The sequence below is a fragment of the Dama dama genome, chromosome 23, assembly GCF_033118175.1.
Source record: "Dama dama isolate Ldn47 chromosome 23, ASM3311817v1, whole genome shotgun sequence".
Taxonomy (NCBI): Eukaryota; Metazoa; Chordata; class Mammalia; order Artiodactyla; family Cervidae; genus Dama; species Dama dama.
In genome coordinates this window covers 51,045,130-51,065,961 of record NC_083703.1, presented here as the reverse complement: position 1 = coordinate 51,065,961, position 20,832 = coordinate 51,045,130, and the positions used below count along the sequence as shown (strand labels likewise).

The 20,832-nt window shown below is 45.0% G+C and overlaps 2 pseudogenes; one reads left to right on the top strand and one right to left on the bottom strand.

Moving 5' to 3' along the window:
- The first annotated feature begins 2,919 nt into the window (after positions 1–2,919).
- On the top strand, positions 2,920–4,039 carry LOC133044266 (alpha/beta hydrolase domain-containing protein 17C-like; annotated as a pseudogene).
- A 10,923-nt stretch (positions 4,040–14,962) lies between these two features.
- LOC133044854 (melanocortin receptor 3-like) lies at positions 14,963–16,036 on the bottom strand (annotated as a pseudogene).
- Between the last annotated feature and the right edge of the window lie 4,796 nt (positions 16,037–20,832).

The window sequence follows — 20,832 nt, the reverse complement described above, 5'->3', positions numbered from 1 at the left end:
TGGGGTCAAGCCAATCCGTCCCACAGGACTCTCCCTTGGCCTGTGTAAAATGAAACCTCAAACCTCTACTCATGACCAAACCTCAAACCTCTACTCATGACCAATCTCAAGGTTTATAAACTCAAGTCACTTTGCAATCAAATTTGGCCTCAATACAAACTGGATAACCAAAACCGCTGGCCTGAGTTTGGGACTTTCCATTTCAATATTTTATCAGATCTCACTAACTTTCTCAAACGGAAGAGCAAATGGTCAGAGGTCCCCTATAGTCAAGCCTTCTGGGACCTTCGAAGCCGTCCTTCTCTCTGCAAGGACTGTTCTACCTATCAAATTCTCCTCTGCTCTCTCTCCCCCTCCATTACAAAAGAATCCAAATCTAAAGCCCCTAAAAGGGCCCTTAAACCCTCAGCTCCCAATTTCAATGCAGCAGATGAGCCTCCTCCCTACCGCCCTGGGACCACATCCTCTAGCCCTTCCTCCTCCAAAACAGGAAGCGGTGACTCCAAAACCCCAAAAGAGATATCCACCCACCACCCCCCCCCCCCCCCCCATCAGCCAGGACCTCAGAGAGGTAGCAGGACCGGAGGGCCCGACACAGGTTCATGTGCCTTTCTCAATTTCTGATATGAGCCAAATTGAAGAAAAATTGGGATCCTTTTCAGAAAATCCTACCAGATGCAGAAAAGAATTCCTCCGCCTTACACAAGCATATCATTTAACCTGGAATGATCTTTAATACATCCTAAATGCCACTTTAACCCCTGACGAAAAGGAACGGATATGGCAGGCAGCCCAGACTCATGATGATCAGCTCCATAGCCAAGATAGGACTAATCCGATGGCTGATGATGCAGTCCCTTTAACTGAGCCACGGTGGACGTATCAAGCAGGTGATGCCGGTATCCGGTACCTGCATCATATGATCGCCTTTTCACTAGAAGGAATGCTAAAAAGCTCTCACATTCATGTTAACTACGATAAGATTAGAGAAGTGACTCAAGAAAAAGATGAAAATCCTGCCCTTTTTCTTTCACGGCTTACTGAGGCAGTCCAAAATTACACTAATCTAGATATTTTCACCCCTGCCAGACTTCTGTACCTACATGTCCAGTTCAGGAGCCAGTCAGCCATTTTTTTTTAAAAAAAGGAATTTACCAATCCTCAAAGTCTAAAACACTCAAGGGTGGATTTTAATAAGATGGGCATACCTCTTTAATGGAAAAATCCAAACCTCTGAAAAGAAAAAGACCAAAGTCTGAGTGTACATTTCTATGACTGGATAATAATTAGATGCTCAGTACACCAAAAACTTAACTAATGAAATTAAATGGGACAAGACACGATTGTTGCCGTCTGGGGAAAAAATTCAGGTAATTATACATTCTCCACCTAAATAAAAGGTCAGGCTGTCCTACACTGTGAAGCCGTCACATGCGCCATTAGCTTAAGCCAGAGGGGTTCTGCCTTCAGTGTTTTGATTCATTTCAAAAGCTACTCTGAGCACCTGGCACCTTCTTCTGCCACATCCTGTACACACTACGCAAGGAATGGACCCCAGGAGCATACAAACCAATGAAGCAGGTGAGTCCTTTATGAGTAAAGATGCTAAATCTGAAACACATGGTCGGTCCTTTTATCATTTAGAATCTGCAGCTTCTGCCTCTTGTCAGGTGCCTGAAAAGCTGCCAGAAGCAAAACTTACCAACTGAAAGTGTTCTTGGAGATGGGTTTAAGTGAAACTGGTCCTCCATCCCTGACTTCAATAAAAGTGGAGGTGCTCCAGTATCTTTTGGGGTTGGTTTAGACTCTTGCTCATCCAGGTAGCTGGGTCATTGAGCAGTGCACCTGGGACAGTGGGCATCACATCTCGTTTACATGTCTATTCTTTTTGTAGGTTTCCCTGTTTCAACAGCTTTGCTGTTGTTTAGTCACTAAGTCATATCAGATTCTGCAACCCCATGTAGCCCACCAGGCTTCTCTGTCCATGGAATTTCCCAGGCAAGAATACTGGAGTGGATTGCCATTTCCTTCTCCAGGGGATCTTCCCCACCCAGGGATTGAACCCACATCTCTTGCATTGGCAGGCGGATTCTTTACTGCTGAGCCACCAGGGAAACCAGTTTTAACAACATTATCTAGATAAAATTTACATACCATAAAATTCTCGCATTCTAAGTGGGTCACTAAGTTTTAGTCATTTTGCTGAGTTGTGCAATGAGCTGTTTTTACTTCTAACACACTGACACCAGATACGTGGGTTTTCTCCCCACACCAGTCAGTTCTCCCACTTACTACACACCAATCAGTTCAGTCGCTCCGTCGTGTCAGGCTCTGCGCCTCATGGACAGGAGCCTGCTAGGTCTCCCTGTCCATCACCAACTCCCGGAGCTTACTCAAACTCAAGTCCATTGAGTTGGTGATACCATCCAACCATACCATCCTCTGTCGTCCCCTTCTCCTGCCTTCAATTTTTCTCAGCATCAAGGTCTTTTCAAATGAGTCAGTTCTCCGCATCAGGTGGCCAAAGCATTGGAGTTTCAGCTTCAGCATCAGTCCTTCCAGTGACTATTCAGGACTGATTTCCTTTAGGATTGGCTGGTTTGATCTCCTTGCAGTCCAAGGGACTCTCAAGAGTCTTCTCCAACACCACAGTTCAATAGCATCAATCCTTCGGCGCTCAGCGCCAATAGGGTGTCCTACAAATCAATTCAATTTGTTGGAGTTTGGCGCCTCGCCCGCTCCGCTGGGCCGCAGCTGACCCGCCCTGGCTGCAAGCGCCGCGCTGGCCAGGCCGGCCCGGCCTCCCCGTACCCGCTAGGCCACCCCACCCTCTTCCCCACCCAGCGCGCCTCCCCGCCCCTCCTCCAGCCGCGTGCCCGCCAGCCCTCGCTCCCCAGCGGGCCTGCCTACTTGCAGTGAATGAACGGTTTCTCAGTGGGCGAGCTGTGCTGGCTCTTCTGCTGGCCGGCCTGCCCGCGTGCTGTCGCCGCCAAGCTGGCCTTCCTGCCGCCCGAGCCCACCTACACAGTGCAGGTGTCGGAGCTGCGCGGCGCCGGAGCGCCCGCTCCGGCCTCTGCCGCTTCCACCTCCGCCGTGGCTCAGCAGTCCGAGGAAAGGGGCGCGGGGCCCGGAGCGTGCAGCCTGCAGCTGACCAAGCGCGCCGACTGGCAGTACTCGCGGCGCTAGCTGGACGCGATCGAGGTCTTCTCGCGCACTGCGGGGAACAACCGGCTAGGTTGCATGTTCGTGCGCTGCGCGCCCTCCAGCCGCTACACGCTGCTCTTCTCGCACGGCAACGCTTGGACCTGAGCCAGATGTGCAACTTCTACATCAGTCTGGGCTCGCTCATCAACTGCAACATCTTCTCCTACGACCCACTCCGGCTACGGCAACAGCTCCGGCAAGCCGCTCCAAGAACCTCTTCGCAGACATCGACGCCGCGTGGCAGACTCTGCGCACCCGGAAAGATCTGCATCAATGAAATGCACAAAACTTAGCTGTCTGCCTCCCAGCAACATCTTCTTGCTGTCTGTATCAGCCTGTGATGAGCTAGCTGCAGACACGAGCTCTTCCGGATGTGCTCTGGTATCGTACCATCATTGGAGCATGGATTGCCATGTACGGCAGAAGTTCCGAGAACATCATCTTGTATGGTCAGAGCATTGGAACGGCCCCCAGGGTAGACCTGGCCTCCAGGTACGAGTGTGCTGCCGTGATTCTCCATTCGCCTCTGATGTCTGGGTGGCGTGTGTCTTTTCCCGACAGCAGGAAAACGTACTATTTTGACGCCTTCCCCGGCATTGACAAGATCTCCAAAGTCACCTCTCCCATGTTAGTTATTCACGGCCCAGAGGATGATGCCATTGACTTCTCCCACCGCCTGGCCATGTACGAGCTCTGTCCCCAGGCCATGGAGCCGCCCGGGGCCGAACGGGCGGGGCATAATGACATAGAGCTTTAGGCACAATACCTAGGGAGAATAGAACTTCTCATGAACTTCCCGATTCCTGAAGACGACGACTTGGTATTACCTCTTTGACTGTGAGCACAAGTCCTCCGTTTACACACGCTTTCCCTGGACAACGGTCATGATGTGAGCACCACAAGGAAGCACGCAGCTTTTCCTCATCCTCATCAGACAGCCGAGGCCTTCTCGGTCTTTGGTATCCAGATATCCTACCGATTCACACATCGTGTTAAATGGAATAGTTGTCACTTCCAGCTTCATTGCCTTGCAGGGTGGGAATGAGAGCTGAGTGGGGGAACCACTTTCTCATGCTGTAAAAAAGGATGCTCACACCCCTTTGTCCACCTTACCGGTCAGGTAGGATTTGTTTATGCAGGACTCAACCTCTCTCCACCCATGTTCTCAGTATTTGACCAGCAGCTCTCTTTCAGCCACAGGATTCATGGGATCAGTCCATTTGTGAAGCTGTGATAGTTTAACTGGAAACCATTGTGATAAAAATTCCTTCTTTCATTTTTATTAACATGCCAATCTTTTCCCCCAAACAAATCAATTAAAGGTAATTTACTGGAACTATGGTGATTGGCTTCATCAACTGGAACCATATAAATATAACTGGAATATTCTTAAACAAAATGAAACTTTTTTTTAAGTGTAAATTTATTACAGTAGTCCACAGAGTTTTAATATTTTGATTGTCTGGCTAGTCTAACAAAGAACCTAGCCGACTTTCCTCTTTGTAGGCTTTTTTAAAGTACTGTACATATTTGCAAACACATTGTGCACAGATTCCCATTGAATAATTTTCTTCTGTCAGGCCACAGCAATGAACTGCAGATTCCTTGCTTGTAATGTAAGTGATTAAATACATTTTGTTAATATGTTTTTATTGCTATGTTTTGCTATTAAAAATTTTTACATTTCCAAGACAAAAAAATGACAAGTTTATGCTTTAAAAATTTCATGTAATTAAAATTTCACAAAACTAATCTTTTTAGTTTAGGAGTTATTTGGGTTTTGACACTGGGGTTGCACCAATAGCATCAGAAATGTAAGATGCTTAATATTGTTACACTACTTCTGTTGGTTGAAGATTTGGGTTTGAGAGTTCTTCAGTTTTATTAAAAAACCACTTTTTCCCCCAAATTTAAAAGCCTTAAATGTACTCTAGGCCTCCGATTGTTGCACAGCTGGGGTGCAGTTGACTGCCAGTTTGTATAGTGTTGCCTGGATGCAACACAGTGGTTGGTCATGGAATAAAGGATGCATGGATTTGAAAAAACAATTTTTGTAGGAGTTTATGCAGACCCCACAGATGCCAGGGCTCAGTCCCACAGACAGTCCTCACGTTAGACGCCAGTCTCAAATCTCAGGTTGTCACCTGTACTTCTCACTGATGAGCTATACATTGGGGTTTCCTGCAACATCCCCCTCCTCAGGTGTGATAACTCACTAGAGGGATTCAAAGAATGCAGGAAAATACTTACTATGACTGGTTTATGGTAAAGGGTACAACTCAGGAGCAATTGCATGGGCATGGGGCAAGGTATGCAGGAGGGGCGCTGAGTTCCCATCCTCTCTCTGGGCATGTCACTCTCTCAACACCTTGGTGTTTTCACCAGTCTGGAAGCTCCCTGAACCTTGATGTTTGGGGTTTTATGGAGCATCCATTACGTAGTTCTGATTGAGTAAATCATTAGCCAGTGGTGATTAACTCACTGTTAGCTCCTCTGTCCTCTCTGGAGGTCAACTTAACTCATTAGTTGTGCTTACTAGCCTCCTTCCTGAAGCCATCTAGGGGCCCCCAACATGAGTCATTTGGCTACTAGCCTCCTTGCTGAAGCCATCTAGACCACTCATCACCCCAGAGACACCAAGGATTTTAGGAGTCATGTCCCAGGAACCAGGGACAAAGACCAAATATTGATTTCTTACATCATATCCAATAATACCACAATCCAGTGTTAGGGTATTTCTGTCACCCCAATGAGATCTCTTTTGTCTTTTACAGTTAATCCTCATCCCTAGCTCCAGCTCCAGGTAACCATAGATCTACTTTCTGTTTCTATGAATTTGCCTTTTCTAGATATTTTTGTATCAATGGAGTAATAGGAAATCTCATCTTTTGTGTCTGGTTCTTCACTAGACATACTATTTTGAGGTTGTCCATGTTATAAATGTAGTTCATCCCATTTTGTGGCTAATATTTCATTGTACAAATGTGCCACATTGTTGTTTATCCCTCTATCAGTTGATGGACATTTGGGTTTTTCCACTTTTTATTGTTGTTATTCAGTCACCCAGTTGTGTCCAACTCTTTGTGACCCTACAGACCCCTGTGGACTGCAGCAAGCCAGGCCTCTCTGTCCCTCACCATCTCCCAAAGTTTGCCCAAGTTCATGTCCATTGCATCGGTGATGCCATCCAGCTACCTCATCCTCTGATGCCCTCTTCTCCTTCTGCCCTTCATCTCTCCCAGCATCAGGGACATAACCAATGAATCAGCTGTTCGAATCATATGATCAAAATACTGGAGTTTCGGGTTCAGCATCAGTCCTTCCAAAGATTATTCATGGTTGACTGAATCCAGAGATCGACTGGTTTGATCTCCTTGCTCTCCAAGGGACTCCCAAGCACCACAGTTTGAAGGCATCAATTCTTTGGCACTCTGCCTTCTTTATGGTCCAGCTTTCACAACCATACATGACCACTGGGAAGACCATAGCCTTGACTATGCGGACCTTTGTCAGCAGAGTAATGTCACTGCTTTTTAATACACTGTCTAGGTTTGTTATCGCTTTCCTGCCAAGAGGCAAATGTCTTCTGATTTGATAACTACAGTCACTATCTGCAGAGATTTTAGAGCCCAAGAAGAGGAAATCTGTCACTACTTCTACTTTTCCCCCTCTGTTTGCCATGAAGTAATGGGACTGGATGACATGATATTAGTTTTTTTTTAATATTTAGTTTTAAGCCAGCTCTTTCACTCTCCTCCTTCACCCTCATCAAGAGGCTCTTTAGTTCCTCTTCACTTTCTGCCATTAGAGTGATATCATCCACATATCTGCAGTTGTTGATATTTCTCCCGCCTATCTTGATTCCAGCTTGTAACTCATTCAGCCCAGCATTTCTCATGATGTACTCAGCATATAGATTAAACAAACAGTGTGACAACAGACAGCCCTGTTATACTCCTTTCTCAATCTTGAAGCAATCAGTTGTTCCATACAGGGTTCTAATTTTTCTTTTCCACTTTTGGGCTACACCAAACAATGCTGCTAGAATATTTGCATGAATAATATTTATTTTTAATAATAATAATCTGTACAGAGGAGAAAAGTTTCAAAATGAAAGTGATATTTAGGTCATGATTCTTTGATTTTTTAAAATTATTTTAATTGTAGAATACTTATTTACAATATTGTGACAGTTTTTGCAATATATCAGCATGAATTGGCCACAGATAAATATGTGTTCCCCCCATCATGAGCTCCCCTCTCACTTCCCTCCCTCCCCTATCCCTCTGGGTTGTCCCTGAGCGCCGACTTGGCTTGCTCTGCTTCATGTGTCAGTTCATACTACTGTTTTAAGTGTTAAGATGCTGTTTACATATATTTCTGTCTGATTCATAATACTCATCCACTCCGTTAGTTCTTAGGAGGTCCATGGCCCAGAAAATTCAAAGCTGCCCCCTCTTGATATTGTGAAACCAAGGACAAGAGTAGGGATGAGAGACAAGCAATTCAGCAATTTAGCTTATATAAGCCCTGAATGTTAGAAGCAAAGGACTAGAAAAAGCAGACTGTAGGTTGGCCTGATACAAAATGAAGTCTCTTTTTTGGCATGTATATTTGTTTTTGCATAGAGTCTTTTAAGGATATTTGAGAAGTTTAGAATGAATGTGCTAAGAGTCACCTGAAAATGTGTTGTTGTTGTTTAGTCACTAAGTGGTGTCAGACTCTTCTGTGACCCCATCGACTATAGCCCACCAGGTTCCTCTGCCCATGGGATCTCCCAAGCAAGAATACTGGAGAAGGGCCATTTCATTCTCTAGGGGACCTTCCTGACCCAGGGATTGAACCTGTGTCTCCTACACTGCAAGTGGATTCTTTACCACTGAGCCACCTGGGAATGGCAACCAACTCCTTTCTCCTTTCTGCCTGGAGAATCCCATAGACAGCAGAGCCTAGTGGGCTATAGTCTATGGGGTCACAAAGAGTTGGACATGACTGAGTAGTCACTCTCAGGCAGGCAGGCATGTAGGCACCTGGGAAGCCCAGAAATGTATTGAGTTACCTAGAAATTATCAAGTATATATATATTTAAAACATTTATTTGGCTGTGCTAGGTCATAGTTGTGGCATGCAGGATCTTTATTTGCAGCATGGGGACTCTTAGCTGCAACATGTGGGATCCAGTTCCCTGACCAGGCTTTGAACCCAAGATTTCTACAATGGGAGCGTGGAACCCAGCTACTGGACCACCAGGAAAATCCCTGTCAAGGGTATCCTAAGGGAAGGACAAGAATCCAGGAAACTGGCAAGAATGAGTGGAGTCTGCAAATCAAGCCTACAAAAGTACTGGGGACAGGGCTGGAGGGTGAGTGGAGAGTGGACAGTGCCTCATTTTGGAAACAGCACTCAGGTGTCTGGTGTGGGACCTCCTCCCACAATCTCACCCCCTACACAGCTGATGGCCCTGTCCCAGCTCCCAGGTGGGAGTTTCATCCAAGCCTGAGCACATGCAGTTGCCACAGTGATTATCTTAGAGATAGGGGTGGGCCTATGATTTAATTTAGCTGGTCTGAAGTTTTTCTCTTTTGGGTGGTGGGGCATGGATAGGGAGAGGATTGGGACAGAGAAGTTGGTTTTCTACTGGAGTCAGTGATTTGATAGAAGTCTGGTGCTATTGGGTCCACACTGTGGAAGAAAAAAAAAAAAAAAACCTGTCCAAGAAAGAAGTCAAAGGAGAGGAAATTACTCATGAGGCAGAGATTTATGATGGCAACTCTTCAGTCCCCAGATGTAGGAGGACAAATATTAATAAACTCTTCCCTCTGTTTTTAAAAAAGCCAGTTAGAGATGGGTTTTTGTTGTCAGCAATTCAAACAGTCTTGACTCTCCTCTTGCTTGGAATACATTGAGGTCATCAGAATTAGATTTAAAAACACGAGAGTAACAAGCTGTCTCTTGTTCCTAAGAGAGGTGAAGCAGATTCTTACCTGTTCAAGCATTTCTGGCTGAGTCTTTGAACACAGGGAGAGGTTTATTTGTCTTTTCCCTGGATCTTTGCTTCCTTCTCTCTTCCTCTGCTGGGGAGTTGATCTGAGGTTGGGATGGAAGTCTGAGCAATTTAAAATCTACTTGGAACTCTTGTTCCTTACCCCCTCACGGAAGCTGATAAGAACAAGATCCACTCCTGTGACACAGATGAGAAAATCAAGGCTCAGGATGGCGAGATGATTAGGTCAAGGAGACACACACTGAAAAGATCAACCTGCCCAGGGCTATCTGTTTCTTTCCCTGCAGTCTCCCACTTTGAAAGGAGATCCAGACCTTGCTTGTCCAGGGCAGTCTCCTCACCTGCTCCCTAGCCTTTCTGAGGATATGGCCTCCCCTGCCCCTGGCATACAGTACCTGGTCTACATTAAACACTGGACAGACACTTGTGATGACAGAAGAGACTGAGGAAGTGAGATGTGAAGAAGAAAAGGTAGACTTTGAAGCGAGTAAATATTTTATGTGCTGAGTGGGATACTTGAAGCCTAACATCTTTTTTAAAATTAATTTTATTAATTTATTGTGGGTTGTGCTGCATGACCTGCATCCAGCTGCCCATCACCTGCTGACAACGGCATGTCTTTCCCTCTGGAAGAGGCTGCCCAGAAAACCCAGATTGTGTTAGCATCCTTGCATTCTCTAGTTATGGAATCAGACCAGAAGTGCTCAATCTGGGTTCATCTAAAGATCAAGGGGTCAAGGAGAGGGTGAGCGACACACAGCACTGGAAATGTTGATTTCGTTGTCTAGATTTCTGCTTCTTTTCATACCCTAATTAGAAACATTTCTGGGGAGTTCTGCTTGCCTCATCTTCAGTAGAACAGGAAGGCAAAACGCAAGTTCCCTTGAATCATCTCCTCTAGTACTTTTTGTTTTCACTTTTAGCTAATTCTTTTTGAACATCGCATCTTATATGTAAACCCAATATGTAAGTCAGATCACAGGAGAATCTGTCTCCCTGAGCTTGCAGCCCTTCTCTCTTCTCAGTCTCTGCCCCTCTCTTCTCCCCTTTCCCCACCTGCCTCCCCGTCTTGTTCCACCCCACCCCCATGGGCCTCTGTATTTGTCACGACAATATTGTTTACAAATGACAGGAGCTCCTAACAGAAAGTCCAGGCATAGGACTAACTTCAGGCATAGCTGGAGGCAGGTGCGCAAATGAGAACAGCCGGCATCCTGTCCCTTTTGTCTGCCTCCTGCTTTCTTTGATGGTGGCTTCATCCTCAGATACCACTCCTGCAGTCCCATGCAACTTGGTACCCAGTGGTCCATGGGAAGGGGGACCGCTCTTTCTCAGTAGCTCGAGTTCTGAGAGTCTCGCCGGGCTGCCTTGGGCCACATGGGGCTGCTGCTCCCCAGCTGTGGTGGACTCGTGGACCAGGCACCTCCCTGTGGCTGATGGTGAGTGGGGTCTGAGTCACCTGATTCGCAATCCTGCGGCAGCAGTTACCTGGGACCGCCATGGACAGGGACAAAGCTGAAAACCTCCCATCACGTCCGGTTCTGTCAGCTGCAGAGATGCCTGACTGAAGCCCAGAGACAGTGACAGACTTGCTCACGGCCACACCAGTCTAGAGACATGCCAGGTCCCAGGCACTCCTGAATTCCAGTTCAGTTTCCTCTGTTGACACCCCCAGTGTTTTCAGAGAGGGGAAAACCGTTTTATATCCTGATAAAGAGAGTTCTTCGAAGCACCTCTTGTGGCATCCATCCTAAGGGACCATCAGTGACATTGCTCTTCTGTTCCCTCTGATGATGCATGAAAGTGCCAACCCTTGAAAATCCAGCGCATGTCACCACATGAACGGAACAAACTCAGGGAAGGATTCTTTCCTTCCTGCAATTAGAAACCAAGAAAGAATCTTCCTTTCTTCTTTGTTTCTCAGTATCTATTTTTTGGGTCAGACCTGTGCTCTATATAACATTCAGGGAAATGAGCCAGTTATCCAGGTATTTCACGGGAAATGCAATTCTTTGGCTTGAGCAACTCACATCATTAGCTGCTTCCCACTTCCACTCAACTGCTGACTCTGCGGCTAAAGAGGCTTTCTGTGTCACCTGATGAAAAGATGGCAAAAAGGAGAATATGTAAGGATTTTTCTGTATATTGATTATTAATACTTTCATTAGAAAGGACGCAAAGTTCTCTATTGGGTCTGAGAGCTGCTGGAGTCCCTTCAAACCTGAAGGGTGTCACCACAGGCCACATGCTTCATCACACAATGGGTACCTGGGCAACCCATGGATCGAGGAGCCTGACTATGGGCTGAGTCCCAGCTCTGCTCCTCGAATTTTGAGTAGCTCAGGTCTGGATGATTAACCTCCTCCATGATCCTATTAATAAGTTTCTTTTTCTACAGGACAAGATTTTAATAGTGCTTATTACCTCATAAGGTTTTCATGAGAATTCAGTGAGTTAATATACCTAAGTGCTTAGTCCAATGTCTGGCACATAATAATATCAGGTATTATTGTCACTTACTTATTTGACTCTCACTTAAGTGTTCTTATGTGAGAAAGGTTGAGTTCTTCATTTGAAGGGTTTGCTTGTTTTCTTCGTTTTGTCAACTGTTTCTTTCCAGTTCCTGGATTTACATTGTTCTGGGATGTTGTTGTTGTTGTTTACTTGCTAAGTCATGTCAGACTCTTTGGGACCCCAAACCCTATAGAAAGTCATAGAAAGTCATCACAATTAAGCTCAAAAGTTCAACTTAAATAAGGACCACAGGTGATGATTTCTAGGGGTGCCATAAGTCAACACCTGCTGTGATTCTGCCTTGGAGATAGAGGATGAAAGTGAGTCCAACAAATGAATGAAGATCACAGTGTACTTTTATTTCCAAAAATTAAGCATTTTTTGAACCTGACTGTCCCCCTGCTTAAAATGCACAGTGGGTTTCCGCATGAAGGTCTGGGAAAGTGGTCACGGGGGAGACAGTGGCAGCATGACATCCAGGGTCATTTACTCCAGAAAAGGTTGCACTCCCAGGGCTACCCACAGACTCTGGAAGGGTATAGCAAGTAAAACGATGAATTGTCTTCTTGGTTTTTATGACAGCTTGATGGAAGCTCTGTTATTAACATATCGACTCCTGGTTGTAGAAATAGTCCTTAAAGCCTCCTCCATGGCAGCAATGACCCTCTGGGGTCACTGGGCCATGGTTCAATGATGCAGTTTTCAGGAGAGGTGCTAGGGTGTCCAGGTTGGACTTGGGGGTGTGGGTGTGCACCCCGAGTTTGAATCTCCACTTCTCCACTTGTAGCTGAGTTTCTGTAGACTCCTGAGTTTCAGATGCCTCATCTGTAAAACAAGGATGAGCCCAGTATTTGCCTCAAGAGGTTATGCAGAGACCAAGGAAGTGAGTGCCTGTAAAGAACTTAGCCCAGTTCCTGGCATGGGGTCAGCTCTGCATGCAGATGTGTATTTTTGGCTGCACACTGTGCTCATGTATAAGTGCTCTGTGTCCCTGCTATTTAAAAGGAGGGCCCCAGGCCAGTAGCCATATCCTATGGGAGCTTGTCAGAGTCAGAATTCAGAATCTGAGAGAAGGACATTAGCATATGTACAGGACCAGATGGACAATAGCTAGTGGGAAGCTGCTGTGTCACACAAGGGGCTCCGTTTGGTGCTGTGATGACCTGGAGGCGTGGGATGGTAGGGGATGGGAGGGAGGCTCAAGAGGGAGGATATAAATATGCTTATAGCGGACTCACATGGCTGTGCAGCAGAAACTAACACAACATCATACAGCAATTGTACTCCAATTAAAAATAAAGGATAAAAAAAGAAATTCAGAATCTTAGGCTCCACTCCCAACCTGTTGAATTAGCTTTAGCACTTGAACAAGATCCAGGGTGATTCCAGCAGGCATTTCTGTTCAAAAGCACTGCTCTCAGTTAAAAGGTACATAGAAAGGGCAGCTGGGTCCGTTTTGATATGGAAACCTGTTGGCAGCATCATGTTGGTGCAAAAAGACATCAGCTCCAGGGCACAAAATATACAGTGACTCTGATTTACCTGGCATTTTGGGGCAGTCACATAACCCCTCTGGAATGAGATTTCTTCATCTGTGAGGTGACTCACCTATGTTGGAGACTTTAATGTGAAAAGTAATATAAAAGAGTGAAAAGTATGTTATTTTATCTTGTTTACATAGAAAAAAGACATCATAATCCCTATGGCTGTCAATACCATTTTCAAAGAATTCAATTCCCCATCTTTCATGTTAATTTGCCGAGTGGCAAAGACCTATTACTTGGTGTCTCGATTACAATAATGCAGAGTGACAGTGGCCCAGGAATTTCAGCCTGGTATGTTTGGAAACTAAATGGGAGAGTTTTGTAGTTTGGCAAAATAGCATTACCCTAGAAAAGACCAGCAGTGTGGTCAATGGGGATGTTTATACCATTGACAAAATAGTCATGGAATTGCAATGTCACGAACGATGGCCACAAGCAGAAGCCAGTAGGATGCTTCCAGGTGGTATGGTTCAATGTGACACATGTTTATTAGCCACAAAAGCCTTTAATTATTTTCAAACATCACAACCAAAGTGAGAAACAAATCATATTGTTCACATTAGCACAGATAAAATACAAAAACCCCAAAACATTACAGCACAAGAAAAATACACAGTTGTATACCAAAGACACAGCATAATGTAAGAATTCATGGGAGAGCGGAACGTGGGGACATCCAGAAAGTACAGTCCAAAGTCCCCTGGGGTGGAAGTGGGTTTGATGGATGCATGCAGCACACAGCTTTGGACAGGGTTCATCAGCAAAGCTTGCCCTGAGTTCACAGGAGTGAATCACTTTACTTGATATAGACCTTGATAACAGGGTCACCCAACAGTAACACCATGTTGAACAAAAGGAACTGTGAATTAGAAACCATCCTCCTTCATAGATCACAGCAAATAGAAAACCTGTGATAGAGACTCAGTTCTTATGAACAAAACAGCTTCCAAGAAAACCACAGGCAGCTCAGAGTCTAACTCCCTGAAACTACAATCCAGCGGTTTCTTGAAACACATATCCTCCCACCCACGATTCCCTCTCTTGTTTTAAAGACAGAAATTTCCTAAAGATAGGAAAAATTGCGTTTTTGAAATAGGGAAATGTATGCTGTAAAATAGTAAGATAATACATAAAACATAACGTATAAATCAAAATACTTTGTACCCAGGTATGTTCTGATTCTCCAAAGCACTTTACTTCTCTTTCATTAGAGTCTTGCAAGCTGCCCTGTTTGAATGCTTACAAACCCAACAACAACAAAAACAATATCAATAACACAAAAATAGAAGTGGGTTCCATTCCCATGCTATTTTGGTGTGGGGGGGGGTGGAGTCAAGAAGAGGGGCAAACAGCATAGTATTACTTCTCCCACAAAGAGGTTGCTGTTTTTAGGAAGTTGTTTTACTGTAAATAGAATAATAGATGAGAAACTCAGTCTCTTATGAGATGAGGGCAAAGCTCTTTGAGCAGCTGGCAGCTAGGTGTTGGTAGCTGTAACAGGTTTGCTTGAGGGAGATTTCAGCCACCCTTACTGTTACTGCAAATCCTTCAGTCTGCCTGACCTGAAACATGAAGGAGTGAGTGGGAAGCATCACAGACCCTGGATGCCTGAAAATGAATTCAGACAGCACCCGAGCAGCCCCCACAGGTCCTCCCCAACCAGTGACTATTCGAGAAATCAGAGTTTGTGACTTACCCATGGCTGAGCCAGTAAAGAATCCGCCTGCAATGCAGGAGACACAGGAGACATGGGTTCGATCCCTGGGTCAGGAAGACCCCTGGAGGAGGAAATGGCAACCCACTCCAGTATTCTTGCCTGGAAAATCCCATGGACAGAGAAGCCGGGTGGGCTATAGTCCACAGGGTCACAAAAGAGTCGGACATGACTGAAGTGACTTAACACAACCACACAGCACGTGGGCATCCTTTCAGAGAGCCTGTTATATCCATTTTTCCCTTTCAAAAGGCTTCTTGCAAGCTTAAAAACAAAAGACACGTAGGATCATGGCTAATAACACATTTTTTATGTATTTTAAGTAGTTTTCTCCCTTCCTGCTAAACACCTGGGCTGGCTGGAGGGTTGAAGGTGACCAGACTGAGTACCCTTCCCGTGGACCCCCGTCTTATCCCACGTTCATGCTGTTGCAGCTACAGAGAATCTCCTTGAAGGTATTGCACAGCTCCAGGCTCTGGAAAGCATAGATCAGCAGGTTGATGATGGAGGTGCACATGATGAAGATCAGGTGGGTGTTGAAGTGGGTGGTGTAGCAGACACAGTGGGGTTGGTGGGGCAGGTTATGATGAGGACAGGGTGGAGAAAGAAGGGGGCCCAGAAGAAGATGGAGACCCCCAGCAGGCTGGTGATGGTGACTGCCCCCTTCACACACAAGTGCTGCTGGCCAATGGGCCACCCCATCAGCGGGCAGCAGTGCAGTGATGTGCTCAATGTGAAGCAGGCCGAAGAGGACCATGTGCACGTAGAGGGTGCCCAAGAGCAGCAGCGTGGCAAGGAACATGCTGACCAGGCACACGATGACCATCTTGCTCTCAGAGTAGACGATGAACATCACACTGCAGACCCTGCAGCCCAGCCAGATGGCCGCAATCAAGACCAGCACCTTCCACATGGTCATGATGCTGTGGTAGCAAAGTATGTAGAAGATGGTGATGTACCTGTTGACTGCAATGGCCAGGAGGTTACAGATGGGAACCACCAGGAAGATGCAGATCATGGAGTCAAAGATGTTGTCCATATGCTAACCCAGCGATCAAACTTGTGTCTCCTGCATCTCCTCCATTGGCAGGCAGATTCTTTACCACTGAACTACCTGTCGTTGTTGTTCAGTCACTAAGTCGTGTCCAAATCCTTGCAACCCCATGGACTGCAGCATGCCAGGCTTCCCTGTCCTTCACCATCTCCTGGGGCTTGCTGAAACTCATGTCCATTGAGTCTGTGATGACATCCAACCATCTCATCCTCTGTTGCCCCCTTCTCTTCCTGCCCTCAGTGTTTCTCAGTATCAGGGTCTTTGCCAATGAGTTGGCTCCAGAGTACCACCTAGGAATTCCTATAAAGCAGGTAACAGATGCCTAATAGGATCCCAAAGATGCCGTGTTTCCTCTTTGACTTGCTAATTTTCTAGATGCCCTGGTGGTAATATACTGACTCAACTTCTTGGATCAAATATTCCTCAGGTCTAGGATTTGCTGTAATTAAACCTTGAGGAAATTGAAGCTCTTCCCTTTGAGAAAAATCTCATGAGATGAATGATTCACACTTTCCAATGAACCATGGCCTCCCTATGATTTTTCTTGCTTCTTCTGCTAACTTTGCTATTCCCTCTTATGCACTGCTTCTTGTGTTTCCCAGTCTCCACTGATAGCTAAATTGTTCAAGAGCAGCAGGCAAGGCTCCTTGCAGCCCTGAGAGTCTTCCAGCTGGGGAACTTCAAGAGGACTTGACTGTTGAAGTAGCCAGTGAGTGACACCATGAACAAAGCTCCTTATACCCAGGGGTTGGGGAGGGAATGCAATGTGAGAAGTCACCATTAAATTTTAAATAATTCTCAGAATGCAGGGACTAAAGTGATGAGCATGTTTTAATTCATCAAATACTTTCTTGACAATCATCTGAGTTCAAACAGACACACGATGGCAGAGACTGCTGGTTTGCCTTCCTCAGTATCTACTCTCCATCATGCCATAATAATAAAAAGTTTACACATGGTGACCTGCCGGGAGCCAGCACATGAGACCCTACCCATGACAAGGCCATAAGGGAGAAAACCTGACGGGCAAGGCGGATCAGGTTTTCAAGGATTCCAAAAAGGCTAGCTCACGAGATCCCACCCATGACAAGGTCATGGGGAGAAAGCCTGACAGGCAAGGCGGATCAGGCTTTCAGGGATTCCAAAAAGCTGCCCCAAAGCTGCTCCCAGCTCTCACCTTAAAGATGATATCTGTCTTTCTGATGCCTGCCTCAATGGATTACTCCCTAATTTCTCTGACACAGGCAGGAAGGCCTTCCCCGATTTCTTCCCATATGAGAATTAATTTAGAATTTTAATCAATAAGTATTTTAGGTGGTGGTATTTTATGAGATTATTTAGGGTGAGAGGAGTGTCTTAATTTGAGCTCCTTTGCTGGTAGTTTGTTAGTTAAATGCATTTATGTTTTTGGTATTATTATGCATGATTGCTTATGATATTTTAATCATAGAATAGTATAAAGAATCTAATTATATAAAAGCCCTAATAGATATAGAGCATTTTTGAGGGATGAAGGAGTTTAATTAAAATATATAAGAAAAATTATTATAGAAGTGGTTATTGGGTTGATGTTTGCTTGCTGTGTTTTTGCTTTTAGTGTGCTAAGGTTGTGCTATGGTAATCATTGTTAATATAGTTATAGATCTAGAGAAATAAGAGCTTAGCCCTAGTATTGTAACAATGAAATAGTTGTTAATTATTAGCTAGGAGTGCTAGGCAGAGGCCGTCTTATTAGAGCCACAAAGTCTGTATGGGGTGAAACTTTTAGATAAATTTAACTGACAACTTTTGCAGAAGAATTGATGTTGGTATTAACAGGGTTATATTTTTATTATGTTGTGACATGCTGTCCTGTTGCCCTGTGAGACTGTAACTTTTCTGTTAAGGTCACCACAGAAACAGAAAACAGGCCTATATTCACCTGACTTACATAAAATGTTAATAAGCCCTAAGGCCAAAAGATAATGTGTAAAGATTTATTATAGAAATGAAATGCAGAAAGCATCTTGTTCTTCCTTAAGGACAAACTGACGTAATGTAAACTAACCCTGTATAGACATGAGTGAGCATCTTGTATCCTGGATACATTCTGAGTAAGGGTATAAAAACTGTTGTCAAGAAATAAAGACAGACTTGGCCCTATCAAGGCTGGTCTCACATGTCTTCTATCACTCGCCGACGCCGTTCATCTTGAGGGAACCCCCTGGATCCTGCTGGGGCTGGACCTCGGCAGTGACCCAGAGCAAATATTCTGTTTTCAGTCCTCCTTGCAGCTAGGTGTGTCCTGTGGCTAAATTCTGGCCAGTAGGATGGCAATGGAAGCTTTGTTTGGTGGCTTCCAATGACACTTCCTGAGGAGAGCTGGTGAATGCCCTTTGTTTTTGACTTCCATCCTGCTTTCTGAAGATAACTGTGATGGCTGGAGCTCCAGCCAACATCTTGGACCATGAGTACTAGTGCTACAGTTCAGGGATAAGAATCTGGAAAGAAATTAGATTCCTAAGGACTTATTGGCACAGAGCCACCTTACCTGGCCACCTCTGGACTTCTACCTGAGAGCAAGAACAGTTTTATTTGTTCAAAGCCATCATTAAACAGCCTCAATGTCACCTTGATACCAAGAGCAGAAACTGAAGCTATAGCTCTCGTCTTGATTTCTGTGCCTGAGAATGTGTTTTCACTCATGAAGTCTTCTGACTTTATGAAGTGGTTTTCAGAGGCTTGGGAATGTTGTCCATTGAAAGTTCCTGTGAGATGGCAGAAAATGGGGAGGTTGTATGCTCCACAGTAGATACTCAAAAGATATGTTAATTCAGTGAATGATGTAGGATGATGAAGCTCAACATTTACGAGCTGGAAATCTGCTAGGCTCAGGCAGGGCCAGAATCCGAAAAGAAGCTCTTGTTCTTCTCAATTTACTCAACAGTGACTTGAAGAAAAGAAGGATGAGTTGGCCAAATGTGCCATGACTTGCTTTGGTGTTTGTCAAGTTTTCCTTGAAATAAACATCCCCATACATATGCCTGCCTGCTTGAAGAATGTTTAATTTTTTTCTCTTTGTAAATTTAATTATATTCATTGTAGAAAAATACAGAAAAGCTTAAGAAAGAAATAAAACAAGTGATAGTACTGCTACCTTCCTTATGATATTCTCATTTTAGTCTTGATTTTATGAAAAACAAGATATGTTTGTGACTAGAATTTACCCTCCCTCCTTGAGTTTTTCTCCTGCTTTCCCTATATTAACGCATGTACAGGGCCCTGATCTTCCGTAACTGGGGAGGGGCCCTGTGCCGGGGCAGGGAGGCTGGCTAAGTTGCCTACAAGACCCTTCCTTTGTTGTCTTTATTTCCACATCAGTGCTCACTGATGGAAGAAAAGAGGGACTTCTTCAGACTAGTGATGATTAACCTGGGGTTCCCAGAATGACCCCAGCCTGAGCTCTACCTGGGCTGTACCAGGCAGGTGTGGTAAGTCCTCTATTAGTCGCTCACTTGTTTTTGACTCTTTGTGACCCCATGGACTGTAGCCCACCAGGCTCCCCTGTCCATGGGATTCTCCAGGCAAGAATAAGAATATTGGAATGGGTTGCCATTCCCTTCTCCAGGGAATCTTCCACACCCAGGGATCAAACACGCATCTCCTGCATTACAGGCAGATTCTTTACCATCCGAGCCATGGGGAAGCCCTAAGGCCTGAAACATAATATGCACGCAAATCACTTAAGGATCTGGTTGAAGTGCAGGCTCTAATCCCGTGGTACCCAAGTGATGCTCATGCTGCTGGTTCAGACCACACCTGGAGTGGTGGGCCCTACAGGGTGTCAAGGTTGCTTTCGAGAATTTTGGCATAAGTGTCACCCAGACTTGTAACCTTTTCTGGTCAGAGAGACCAGAGCAGCTGACCTGGCAGAAAAAGAAGGCCTTGGGAATGGGCATTTTGGGATAATGCTGTGCACACATGAGCAAAGACCACGGGGTTCTGGGTAAAAACCTTGACTAAACCCCAGATGGTAGATGGAGGAAGGGCTGAGCCCAACCAAGGCCAAATTTCTTAAGATTTTTTCAGGACTAGACTTAGAAGTAAAATTAAATTGATTTATGAAAAATAAGACCTTCGAGAACTAACCCCCATAAAAGATGTCCTTTTCATTATCAGGGACTGGAATACAAAACTAGGACGTCAAGAAACACCTGGAGTAACAGGCAAATTTGGCCTTGGAGTAAAGAAGAAGCACGGAAAAGGCTAATAGACTTCTGCCAACAGAACACACTGGTCATAGCAAACACCCTCTTCCAACAGCACAAGAGAAGACTCTACACCTGGACATCACCAGATGGCCAACACCGAAATCAGATTGAGTATATTCTTTGCAGCCAAAGATGGAGAAGCTCTATACAGTCAGCAAAACAAGACTGGAAGCTGACTGTGGCTCAGGTCATGAATTCCTTATTGCCAAATTCAGACTTAAGTTGAAGAAAGTAGGGAAAAACACTAGGCCAATCAGGTATGACCTAAACCAAATCCCTTACGGTTATATAGTGGAAGTGAGAAATAGATTTATGGGACTAGATCTGATAGAGTGTCTGAAGAACTATGGACGGAGGTTCATAACATTGTACAGGAGGACAGGGATCAAGACCATCACCAAGAAAAAGAAATGCAATAAGCAAAATGGCTGTCTGAGGAGCCCTTACAAACAGCTGTGAAAAGAAGAGAAGCCAAAATCAAAGGGGAAAAGGAAAGATATACCCATTTGAATGCAGAGTTCCAAAGAATAGCAAGGAGAGATAAGAAA